General features: G+C 38.1%; 1 protein-coding gene across 8 annotated transcripts in view; it reads left to right on the top strand.

Moving 5' to 3' along the window:
- LOC106881484 (muscle-specific protein 300 kDa) overlaps positions 1-14,134 on the top strand; it is an 815,448-nt gene that overhangs the window by 44,576 nt on the left and 756,738 nt on the right. The gene's annotated exons all lie outside the window — the stretch shown is intronic.

The raw sequence follows: 14,134 nt of genomic DNA, 5'->3' as shown, positions 1-14,134 counted from the left end.
GCTAGTGCTGGGTTGGTCCTTTGTTTATCAACCTTGAAAGGATAAAAGTCAAAGTTGCCTTTGATGCGATTTGAACTCAGCATTCAGAGAGCTAGAACAAATATCACATACATTTCATCCAATACTCTGATGACTTTGCCATTTGAGTGCCTTAATCTTCGATACAATACTCCTGAAAACAAGATGGTGTAGTCATGGTTGGAAAGCCTTTGATCTTAGGTCTCCTCAGTCAGGGTTGACAGGGATGGTCATAGCTGGAATGCTTTCAATTGCAATTCCTCTGGATTAGAGCTGATAATCTATTATGTCCATATTTTATTCTGTGTTCAAATACCACTAGGTCATTGACTTTGACTTACATCCTTCAGGGGTTGATGCTATAAATACCTGTCAAGTACTTAATGTATTCAACCATTCCCACCTCCCTTCTGTAGTTTCATGGCAACATAAAAAATTTGTCTTTTTCTTATTTTTATCTCTTCCTTAAGGGAGGGGATGTTATACTTTTGGCAGAATGCCAGTCTAGTTCTCTTAGGGTACCCAAAATTTGATATCCTACTTGTTGATTCTATAAACTCTTCCAATTCACATCACAAAATTATCTTGGCAAATTGACAAAATAAGTCATTACCATTTATCATCCTTTTGTACAACCAATTGTGGTATTTCTTCCAGCTGCTTATGTTCTGAGTTCAAATTCTGCCAAGGTTAACTTCAATTTTTATCCCTCCGGTTTGATAAAATAATCTAACAGTCATGTACTGGGGTTGAAGGTATCAACTTACTGCCTTCCCTCAATTTTGCTGGCCTTGTGTCTAAATTACAAATAATTGTTTATACAATTACGTTCCAGTGGCACGTAAATAGCACCATTTGAGCGTGATCGTTACCAGCATCACCTTACTGGCACTTGTGCCGGTGGCACGTGAAAAAACATTTGAGTGAGGTCGTTGCCAGTGCCGCTGGACTGGCTCCTGTGCAGGAGGCACGTAAAATACACCATTTTAAGTGTGGCTATTGCCAGTACTGCCTGACTGGCCTTCGTGCTGGTGGCACATAAAAGCACCCACTACACTCTTGGAGTGGTTGGCGTTAGGAAGGGCATCCAGCTGTAGCCATCTGGTTCGCCAGTCCTCAGTCAAATCATCCAACCCATGCTAGCATGGAAGGCAGATGTTAAACGATGATGATGATGATGATGACAATGAAGCAGGATGTTGGTTGACCTGGCTCTCCATCAGTTACGACAAGTGTTCCACTTGATTTGGTCAATAGGACAACCAGCTGTTGAAATTGTGTAAGTGGTTGAGCATTCCACAGATACGCATACCTTTAATGTAATTTTTCAGGGGGATTCAGCATAACACACCAAATGTGATAAAGCTGTCCCTTTGAATTACAGCTGAGTGAACTGGGGCAACATGAAATAATGTGTCTTGCTTAGACTCAACATGCCACCAGGAGTTGAACTCACAATCTTATGATAGCAAGCTAAACACCCTAGCTATTAAGCCATGCACCTTCTTACAATGTTGGTTTCTGTATGAGCAATTACGTTCTTTTGTTTGTGGATTACAAGTTGTAGTCTTGATGCAGCTATGTGATCCTCAAACCCTGTTAGGGTCAACTTTGCATTTTATCCTTTTGGGGTCGATAGAAAAGTACTGATCCAAAGACATTGCATTGGCAGAACTGCAAGACCAGTTTGCCTTGTAGTATTTGTTTTAGCTCTATGCATTCTGAGTTCAATTCCACCATAGCCTGCTTGGGTGGTTGACTCAATATGTTGCCCAATTTAACACCACCATTGGGTACCTGCATTTGCACCAGGTCTCCACTTTGAGGATGCCTCCCTTCCTCCCAATAGTCTTGTGGTCTCTTTTTTTGTCTGTCAAAAATATGGTCTTGAAAGAGATTTAAACCACCATTGGTACAACACTATCATCATCATCATCATCACCATCATCATCAACCATCATCATCATCATCACCATTTAATGTCCTTTTTCCATGCTGGCATGGGTTAGACAGTTTAACAGGAGCTGGCAAGGCATCCAGCCGCACCCAGTTAGTAACAAGCAGACAGAGACACTCTTTCAATTCTCCCAGCCTTTGACTAAGCAGAACATGAAGGTTGTGATAACTGGAAGAAGAGAGTGAGAGGGGTGGTGAGATAGATAGATAGATAGATAGATAGAAGGAGAGAGAGAGAGAGAGAGGTGCATGAACTGGATTGGTACTTACTTGCAGCTGAATAAACTGATGCAACATGAAATGAAGTGCTTTGCTCAAGGACACAACGTGTCACCTGGGCAAGGGGTTAAACCCACGACATTTATGATTGTGAGCCAAACGCCTTAACCACTTGGTCATGTGCCTTCACACATGCTAATAATGGAAGATCAGAGGTTCATCTTGTTATTTCCAAAACAAAGAATTAATTATAGAGATCAAAAATTTTTTAGAAATAAAAGAAAAAAAAAATTTACGCTCATGTCTCTGAGAGGTAGAATGAATAGAGCGTTTCCTTTCTTTCTTAAATTGTAATCTTTATGCTATATTGAAGAAGATTAACAGGAATATAGCCATATTCTCTGGTACACCTTTTAAGAAACAAAATTTAGATTAGATTGTGTTGTCGGTAGAATGAGCCACTTGAATGCAGAACAGGAATGGAGAAGCCAATGGTGAATTTTGTTGCTTTGGGTTATTTTGTTTTTATATTCATAACTTTATCGTGAGGGAAGTGAGAGGGGAAATAGAACTTCTATACTTTGTGAAGTATAGAGTCAAAAGAGAGCGAAGAAGTGAGGCCATGTATGTATGTGCGTGTGTGTGTGTGTGTGTGTGTGTGTGTGTGCATGTGTGAGTGTATATGAGTATATATGTGTCTCTGTATGCAAGTGTATGTTTATCTGTATGCTTATGTCTATGTGAGAGTGTGTGTGTGATGTGCATGTGTGTGTCTGAGTGTGTGTTTATGTATGTGTGTGTGTGTGTGTGTGTGCAAGTATGTAAGTACATATGTGTCTGTATGTGAGTGTGTGTTTATCTGTAAGCTTATGTCTATGTGAGTGTGTGTGTGTGTATGCAATGTGCATGCATGTGTGTTTGTGTGTGATATATGAATGTGTGAATGTGTGTGTGTGTGAGTACATGTGTCTGTATGCAAATGTGTTTATCTGTATGCTTATGTCTTTGTGAGTGTGTGTGTGTGTGTGATGTACATGCATGTGTGTCTCTATGAGTATGTCTTTGTGTGTGATATATGAATGTGTGAATGTGTGTGTGAGTGTGTGTGTGTGTGTGTGTGTGTGTGTGTGTGTGTGTGTGTGTGTGTATAAACTCCACAGTCACAACTACTACGCATTTGTGGAGAGGTGATGAATTGCTATGAATTTGGGTGCAGTTGGAATGGCGCCAAACAGCTACCATTCACACTGGCAGCAGACAGTTCTTTAAGCTACAATGGAAAAAACTTTTCAGCTTCCTGCTTTAAAGAGACTATAACATTAGAATTACAGTGATTGGTCTTCAGAACAAGCGGCAACAACAACTACAATATAATCATCGTTTGTGTGTGTGTGTGTGTGTGTGTGTGTGTGTGTGTGTGTGTGTGTGTGTGTGTGTGTGTATTTTTAAGTACACACACATATCTACACGCAAATATTTACAAATTAACCACACATGCACACACCCACACACACACAGCTCACATGCACACACACACACACACACACACACACACACACACACACATACCATGCACACACAACACACACATGCACCACACATACACACACACTACATGCATATAAATCACACATATGCACACACCATATACACACACACACCACACACAAACCACGAATACATACACACCACATAAGCTCACCAAACATACTTATACACCACACACACACACACACATACATACACACCACACACACACACATACACACGCACACAACACACATATGCACACACACACGTCTTTATCTTTCTTTTCTTTAATTTGTTTCACTCATTGCACTGGGGCTATACTGGGGCACCACCTTCAGGTATTGAGTTGAATAAATTGGCCCCCAATACTTTTTTTTGTTTCTTTTTTAAGTCTGGTACTTATTTTATTGGTCTCTTTTGTTGAACTGCTAAGCTTGGCAAAAGAGATGAACGACTAAGTAGAAACCAACAGTTTTCAAGTTGTGAAGTGGAGACAAACACAAGACCCCCCCCCACGCACACACACTACACATGCACCACACATACACACACAGCATACAAATCACACATATGCACACACCACGTACACACACACACACACACACCACACACACAAACCACACATACATACACACCGCACATACTCAAACCATACATACATACACACCATACACACACACACACCACACATATACAAACCATACGCATAAACCACACATGCATACTCACCAGACACACACACACACACACACACACAATGGCATGAAATCGTGATATTTTTTGGCCAATAATTGATGAGGGATGAGTAAGTGTGTGATTTTTCTGTGTATTCTTTTGTTGTCCTTTTGTGAAATTCTTTCTTTCTATCCCCATCATCACCATTTGATCTCCATTTACCATGTTGGCAGGGGTTGGGTGGCTTGACGGAAACTGGTAAGGCCAGGCACCACACTTAGGTTCCATAGTCTGTTTTGACTTGGTTTCCACAGCTGGATGCCCTTCCTAATACCAACCAATCCACAGAGTGTACTGGTTACCTTTTAAGTGGCCCCAGCACCAGTGCTTTTTATGTGGCATGTATATATATTCTTTTATTCTTTTATTTGTTTCAGTCGTTTGACTGTGGCCATGCTGGAGCACCACTTTTAGTCGAAAAAATCGACCCGAGGACTTATTCTTTATAAGCTTAGTACTTATGCTATTGGTCTCTTTTGCCAAACCACTAAGTTACAGGGACGTAAACACACCAACACTGGTTGTCAAGCTTTTGGTGAGGGACAAACACAGATACGTGCCACCAGCAAGGGAACCAGTCAGGTGGCACTGGCATCAACCACATTTGGATGGTGCTTTTTATGTGTCACTGGCATGGGAGCCAGTCAGGGGACACTGGCATCGACCATGTTCACAAGGTGCTTTCTACGTATATAATTTTACATTTTAAATACCTTGTATGATCCTGAGTTGGATCTGTGGTTTAAATTGGATTTAGTACTAACATAGCTACTGTATCCTGCCAACACATAATACTTCCATGGTTGTTTTGTCTCACTGTGAACCTTATTTTATTGTACGTAGCCATTTCTGGCATCCTATGTGTTGATGTGCCTAGATTCTAATGAATCCTTTAATTAATCTATATATATATACACACACGCACACACACACACACACACACACGCACACACACACACACACACACACACACACACACACACACACACACACACACACACACACACACACATATACATGTATGTCATCAGTAGTTTTCATATACCCAAAATAAGAAGACACTTTAAAGCATTTCATATGTGTGTGTGTGTGTGTGTTCTTTCTACATGGTAAACAGCTACTGCATCAACTGCCATATTTGTCTGCAGAAATATATGGATATAAATAGGGTGAGTGGTGTGTTGGTATCAATGATTCTTCTGATCTTATATCCCATGTACCTACTTCCGTGTTGATTACTTTGGCAGATGGAATTATTTCAAGTTTGCAGATACTTAATATAACAGTTATATATGGCATGCGAGAGGAAGTTTAATAATGAGTGTGTGTGTGTGTGTGTGTGTGTGTGTGTGTGTGTGCATGTGTTTTTATGTTTATATACGTGTGTTTGTATATACAATGCACACACATGAACACACAAACATGTATTAAATATATATATATAATTGCATGTTTTATTGAATTTTGTACTTAAGCACCCTGAACATGCATTACATAAAAGACTCTCACTTTCTCTCCCTCCCCTCCTCTCTCTCTCTCTCTCTCTCTCTCTCTCTCTCTCTCTCTCACACACTCACACAGACGTATATATACACCCCTTTAAGTATGTTTAGAAAAAAAGTCCTCACAAAATGTCAGAAGGGAGATAACTCTAACAATATTGGCTGATTCAAATTTTGAGTTGAGACAATGCAATTTAGGAGTGGATCTTGTTTTTTTTTGATGATCTCCCATGATCTACAAGTGCATGGTGTACCATGTGTCAGATGTCAAAGTGATCACAGAGCAATGCAAGATGAAGTGTTTGGCTCAGGAACATAATGCACTGCATGGTCTGGGAGTTGAAACCATGATTTCACAACCTCAGGTGTAACACCCTAAACACTAAGCCATGTACCCTCACAGAGAGAGAGACAGACAGACACACACACAGACACACACACACACACACACACACACACACACAATGTATGTATCTAGCTAATGCATATATATATATATATATATATATATATATATATATATCAAACAATAAGCAACACGGATTTCAAAAGTGATTGCAGTAAGCACGTTTCATGCTACTTCAATTTATTTAAGTAATGTGAGCATTACCTTAAATGCAATATGAAGAGTAATCTTCAGCTGCACGAAAAAATCAGGCTAGCCTGATAGACCCTGCTATGTCAAGATGGACTTATATATTCTTCCTCACATTTGGATTTTATGTATGCTCTCTCCCACTTGGTTTTAATATGTTGCTACATTTGTAATATGTCTTTTTTCTGCATTTTTTCGTGCAGCTGAAGATTGCTCTTCATATTGCATTTAAGGTAATGCTCACATTACTTAAATAAATTGAAGTAGCATGAAACGTGCGTACTGCAATCACTTTTGAAATCCGTGTTGCTTATTGTTTGATTTTAATCACCCATCCTTTTGGGATGTGATATTCGGGTGCCTTCGCATAAGTACCATATTCGAGCCTTGAATCTATATATATATATTTATTATGCACTCTTTTAAAGCCTAGCCAGGCTGATGGGCCCGGTTTCCCAGTTTCTATGGCATATGTGTTTCCCCCAGCTGGATGGGACACCAGTCCATTGCAGCATTACTCAAGAAATAGGAAGAAAGAGTGAAAGAAAGTTTGGGCGAAAGAGTACAACAGGGGTCGCCACCCATTTCTAGAGCCTCGTGGAGCTTTAGGTGTTTTCGCTCAATAAACACACACAACGGCCAGTCTGGGAAGCGAAACTGTGATCCTCTGACCACGAGTCCACTGCCCTAACCACTGGGCCATTGCGCCTCCATACACACACACACACACACACACACACACACACACACACACACACACACACACACATATATATATATATATAGGCGTAGGCATGACAGTGTAGTAAGAAGCTTGCTTCCCAACACATGCTTCCATGTTCAGTCCCACTGCGTGACACCTTGGGCAAGTGTCTTCTATAGACTCGGGCTAACCAAAGCCTTGTGAGCAGATTTGTTAAATGGAAACTGAAAGAAGCCCATTGTATATATATACATATACGATACTTGCCATATTGGACCACGGAACTCAGCACGTTTTATTTTCATTCTCTCTCCATTTGTTTCCTCTTATTCCTTTCTGCCACAGAGTGTAGGCTTGAAGCATGAAAGACTTTTCCATTTTTCCTGAGTGTCAAACTAATACGCTTGCTTGTTGTTCCTATGCCTGTTTTCATCTTTGTTTTTCTATAAATTTGAACTATATATTTATATATATGTGTGTGTGTGTGTGTGTGCATATGTCTTTGCATCTGTGTTTGCTCCCCATCACTGCTCGACAGCTGCTGTTGGTGTGTTTACCTCTGAATAACTTAGCAGTTCAGCAAAAGGGAACTGATAGAATAAGTACTAGGTTTAAAAGATAATTTCTGGGGTTGATGTGTTTGATTAAAACCCTTCAAGGAATTGCTCCAGCATGGCCCTCTCAACAAGTAAAAAAATAAAAGAATAAAAGAATATATTTATATTTACATATGTAGGTGCATCAGTATATGTGTACTTAAAAGTTTGCTTCCTAACCATGAGACCTTGGGTCCAATCTTACTGTGTGGATCCTTGGACAAGTGTCTCATTCTATAGAGTTGGGCTGACCAAAGCTTTGCAAATGGATTTATTGAACAGCAGCTGAAAGAACCCTATTGTGTGTGTGTTAATGTCTCCTTGCTTTGGTGTCCTGTGGTAGTTGTAAACAAAGTGTGACTATCATGTAAGTGGTGTCTTTCATTTTTATTTTTCTGTGGAAACATTGCATTCATGGGAGAAATTTTACCTTACTTGGAAACAGGTGAAGTTTGGTGACATGAAGATCATCCAGCTGTAAAAGTTTGCCTCGACAGATTTCATCTGACTCATGCAAGCAGGGAAAAGTGGATGTTAAAAGGATGATGATGTTATATATATGTGTGTGTGTGTGTGTGTAAGCCATCTAAGAATCCATAAGTTAGGAAAAAATTGCACTTGTTTATCTGTCAGGTTGGCATATTTCATTCCATAATGGCTATCTCTGAAGAGTGTGGGTTCACATAATCAGATTGTTACCTAACACTCTGTTGAACCTCTAGTGCGAAACTGATTGGTAAGATTGGCCATAATGTATATATAATCTTGTACGCTTCAATTAACCTTTAGCACACTGCAGGTGTATAATATCACTGTCTGAGTTATTTCCCCTGTAGTAACTGGGCAGGTGGAAGGGGAAACAATTCTAGAGAAAAATGCAGTTGCTAAAGGTTTATATCATCATCATCATCGTCGTATAACGTCCGCTTTCCATGCTAGCATGGGTTGGACGATTTGACTGAGGACTGGTGAACCAGATGGCTACACGGGGATTCAATCTGATTTGGCAGAGTTTCTACAGCTGGATGCCCTTCCTAACGCCAACCACTCAGAGAGTGTAGTGGGTGCTTTTACGTGCCACCCACATATATATATGTTAAATAAAATAAGATAACAAGGCCAAGGCAATTTGATATTCCTAAGACATTTATAAATAGAGAGGTGGTCTTACAACTGTTTCAGGGAAATAAATGATACCCCATCATCAGTGACGAGTTAAAAGAGCTTCAATAGAAGTAATTAGTAGAGTTCCCTCTGAATAGGGAGAGATATACAGGAAATTAGATATACTTTCTGCATTATATCTAATTTCTTGTATATCTCTCCCTCTTCAGAATAACTTCTAAAAAAATGAACTCTACTAATTCCTTCTATTGAAACTCTTTTAACTTGTCTCTGATGATGGGGTATCATTTATTTCCCTGAAACAGCTGTAAAACCACCTTTCTATTTATAAATGTCCCAGGTATATCAGTGGTCCTTTTGTAGCACTTATACAGCCTTACCTGCCTTTTGGGTCTTCTGGCTACCAAAACACCTCATATATATATATGTGTGTGTGTGTGTGTGTTTGTGTGTGTGTGAAACCCAGAGTTTTATCTTTTTATCTAAGTTTTTTGCCATATTTCTGCATAAGTTCCTTATATTTTGTTTGGAACGCCAGAGTTCCTAAATTCCTTACCAATGTTTGTAAACTTTCATTGTTTCATCTTCAGGATTAAGTAATGTTGGTGTGTATGTTCTGGTAGGACCTGTATGATTGGTGTAGACATAACCAATAGCATTTACATCATCATTCAGGTGTTCATATCCATTTTCTTTTTATGATTAGTGTATGCTGTGAACATGTTAATAGACCAAGTCGTAGAACAATACAAGATGAAATATAATGCAACAAACGTGAGACACAGAACCTATTAAAAATACACAAATCACACATAAAGGGTATTATATGAATCAAATCAAAACTAAACTGTTACCTCCGAGTATTTGATTTCAGTAACAATTAAGTAGATTTTTAATGCGTGTTAATAGCTAAGAACAGAAGACAAAATGTGTTATGTGATATCTTCTCTCATTCTCTGTGGTTCTTATATATGTTTAGAGTTTGCACAGTTCATAAAATAAATATTTTCCAATTCAGTTAAAACTGCATAAAAGATTTATGAGAAGTTTTTGTAAAGCTGTTTGTGTTGTTTCTGTTGTTATTGTTGTTTAATCACATAATGGCTTTGGTACTGCACACCTGTAACCAAAGATATATACCAGTCTTGATCCTGTCATTTTACCATATTTCAAGACTTATTTAGTCATAATATGACCACCTTCTTTAAGATTTTAGGGTATGACTTAGGGGCAGATTTGACTGCTATTTTTAGCAGGCCAAGCAATCATGTAAGGGCTTCTTTGTTGGGTTGCTTGTTTATGTGTAATGATTTGGTGGTCTTGGATGCTATATATTTGATTCGTTAATGGAGTGTCTCAAACAGCCATGTATGTTCATTGTTACTGGCATCCGATGTTTGGTTCATTGGTAACGTGTCTTAATAGAAGTGTGGTTAAAAAGGAGCATGGTTTTGGGTTCCATCCCACAGTGTGATACCTTAGGTAAGTGTCTTCTACTATGGCCTCAGGCTGACTAAATCTTTGTAAGCAGATTAGGTAGATAGAACTCTAAAAGAAGCCCATGAGATATATATGTGTGTATGTGTGTACTCATTTCTCCGGCTCCGACTCCATCTCAATTTGATAGCAGGTGTTGGTTTGTTTACTTATGTCCTCATAAATTAGAAGAGAATAAGTACCAGACTGAAAACAATAAGTACTGGGGGTCAATATGTTCAACTGAAATCCTTGAAGGTGGTGCCCCAGCATGGCCACAGTCCAGTGACTAAAACAAATAAAAGGTAAAAAATAAAAAGTATAAAGAATGTAATGTTTTGGACCCTTAACTTTTCATCTGATAGGTTGGAAACGTAAATACTTGAAACATTAAATTTTTTTACACCTACCTCCACTTCTACAGTATTTGAACTTATTGAACTTTTGCACAGCCTTGTGGGTACAGCCTTGTGAGCACAGCCTTCTTTCACTTTCCATTTACCATATCCATTCATAAGGTATTGGTTTACCTGAGGCCATAGTAGAAGCCTTGTGAGTGGATTTGCTAGACGAAAACTGAAAGAAGCCTGCCGTATATGTGTGTCTGTGTGTGTGTCTGTGTTTACTGCCCACCACTGTATTGTTGCCCACCGTTATATTTTTATGGTTGGTATCCTAAAATCATAAACATGCTTGACTGAGTTAGCTAGAGTGTGGCTCTAGCAGCAGCAGCAGCAATTCATGCCCTGTTACCCACAGCATGATCAGGACTTTTAATTTTCCAATGAACTAATCTGTCTGTAAATAGGGTGCCACAGAGTAAAAGCAATTATCAAGATTGATTGACAGCTCATTTAGCCTGTAGGTATAACTTGGGATTAGTTAACTTGCCCCAGATACACGAGATGGAGACAATGAATGTACTTGCTGGTGCACTAATGATTCAGTGGATTGTAATATAATGAAAGTACTTGATGTATTTTAACATTAGGTGGTATCTCTCCTCCCGTGGACACTGTACCTGTCAGTAAGATAATTAATCTACTTTGGGAAAACATCAAAGGAGATATATGTCTAAAAAAAGTATTGAATATTTTATAAATCTTCTTTGTTTTTAATCTCTACTTTTCCATGCTTGCATAGGTTGAATGGAATTTGTTGAGATGGTTTCTCTATGGCAGGATGCTCTTCCTGTCACCTGTTTCTCAGTAATGTAGTAATTTCCTATGGCAAGACATGGTTTCATAAATGATTGGGAACAAGGGACATCACTTGTATGATGGTGACACTTGTTTACAACTGTTGGATAAAGTCAAGGCAAGGAGATAGTAACATGTGCACACACAGACATGCATGCACACACTCACATGTACTATCATACAGACACACACACCATGCACACACATATGTGTGTGTGTGAGTTGTCTAAGAGTGGGTATATGTGTGTGTGGCCATATTTCTTTCCATATTGGCTAACTCTGATAAATGTAAGATTACAATTGGATTGTTACCTAACATTCCGTTGTATTTCTAGCATGAAACTGAAGATCAGCTATGATGGATATATAATACTATTGACATATACATACATACATATATATATATATATACATGCACACATATATATATGTCTATGTCTATGTGTGTCTGTATTGGTCCCCCATCACTGCTTGACAACCAGTGTTGGTGTGTTTATGTCCCTGTAACCTAGTGGTTCAGCAAAAGTTACCAAGAAAACAAGTAATTAGGCTTAAAAAATAAGTCCTGGGGTTGATTTGTTTGACTAAAATTCTTCAAGGCAGTGCTCCAGCATGGCTGCAGTCAACTGACTGAAACAAATAATAAAAAAGAGAATGTGAGTATATAATTGTATACAAACATGTATATGATGTGCATGGGCTGTGTATATATATATATATATTTTAATAATTTAGAGATGAACCACCATGGCGCAACTCGCACGATGAAGGAGATCAGACACCATCATGAAAACTTTATAAACTTAACTGATTTAAATTTTTAGTCCACTATTTCATAGATTTTAAGTATTACAAATTTTCTCTTGGATTTCTTACATTTTTAAACTAATATTTTGTAGAGTACGCCTTTCTTGATGGTGTCTGATCTCCTTCATTGTGTGAGTTGCACCATGGTGGTTCTTCTCTAAATTATTAAAATATTTTTCATTATACAACTCAATTTGATATTATGGATCTTTTTTAAAACGGGGGCCACATTTTTCATTAATGTTTTACGTAGTGTTTTTGGTGCCGAAAGACTTTCAAACTTCGTATACTTATCTATTTTGTGTTATAGAACAGAAAAATATTTTTGCATTCGAATTTATTTCATGTAAAAAATTGTCTTATTTCGATAATTTCAACCAATCACTGACAAGTATTCAGTTGTTTACATTTACTCCTTTGGCTGATTAAGCGGTGTAAAGCGTATTTAATCTCCATACCTTCGTTTTATTTGCTTTTTTCATTTTAAATTTGCTTTAACCCTAACCCTAACCCTAACCCTAACACTAGGGTTAGGGTTAGGGTTAATTGTTTCAGAATCGTTTGTTTATGTAGTCGGCACTTAATGTATATCGGCTGAATGGACGTCAGTGATTGGTTGAAATTACAGAAATACGACAACTTTAACATGGAATAACTTATGGATTTCTTTTTTTTTAAAGAAGACTAAGAGAAAAAGATGTTTTATATGACACATTCTACCAGTGTTCCAAGTTTCAAAGTGTTTCGTTAATGAAAAATGTGGCCCCCGTTTTAAAAAAGATCCGATATTATTAAATTGTATTTCCTTGTAAGTTCGGATTTTGTAATTCCCTAACATTATAAAATATATATATGTTTGTGTGTGTGTGTGTGTGTGTGTGTGTGTGTATGTGTGTATATATAGCTATACATTGAAGTTAATGATATAACCTGGAGTAAATTACATGACAGTAACCAGTACATACATAATACATATATAATGAACTTTTTTCTGTTTCTACCTACCATATCCAATATCCACACACACAAGGCTTTGGTTTGCCCAGGGCTATAGTATAAGACATTTGTTCAAGGAGTCACACAGTGGGATGATTGACCTTGTAATCACACACACTTGCATATTATATATATATATATATATATATATATATATATATATACACACGTGTGTGTGTGTGTTGGTGTTTGTGGGTTTGTGCAATCAAAGAAGATAGAGGGAAGAAACAGGACAAAGATGAAGAAAGGCAGATAGAATTTCCTCTAAAATTACATTTTTGATTAACTGCTTCATTATATGGAGACAAAGAGGAAACTTTGATTTCCAGCAGCTACTACTACTATTACTACTGCTGCTGCTGCTGCTGCTGCTACCACCACTACTACTGTTGCTACTTTACAGTGAGCAAGGAATGTCTTTTTATCTACTTGTCTCAGCATTTAAGTGCTTCCTTGAGCAGCAGTCAAAAGTGCATAAAGTTTGTTTCCTACCTCATAGCGACATTGTTTGAATTTATAAAATACATAACCTTTTATATTTAAGACAATTTAGCAAGAGGAAACTTTTTAAAAATATTTATAGTAAGCTGTGTGGTAAGTAGCTTGCTTACCAACCACATGGTTCTAGGTTCAGTTCCACTGCATGGCATCTTGGGCAAGTGTCTTCTACTATAGCC

Source organism: Octopus bimaculoides, chromosome 4, assembly GCF_046866305.1.
Source record: "Octopus bimaculoides isolate indiv1 chromosome 4, ASM4686630v1, whole genome shotgun sequence".
Classification (NCBI taxonomy): Eukaryota; Metazoa; Mollusca; class Cephalopoda; order Octopoda; family Octopodidae; genus Octopus; species Octopus bimaculoides.
This window is presented reverse-complemented; position numbering and strand designations above follow the sequence as displayed.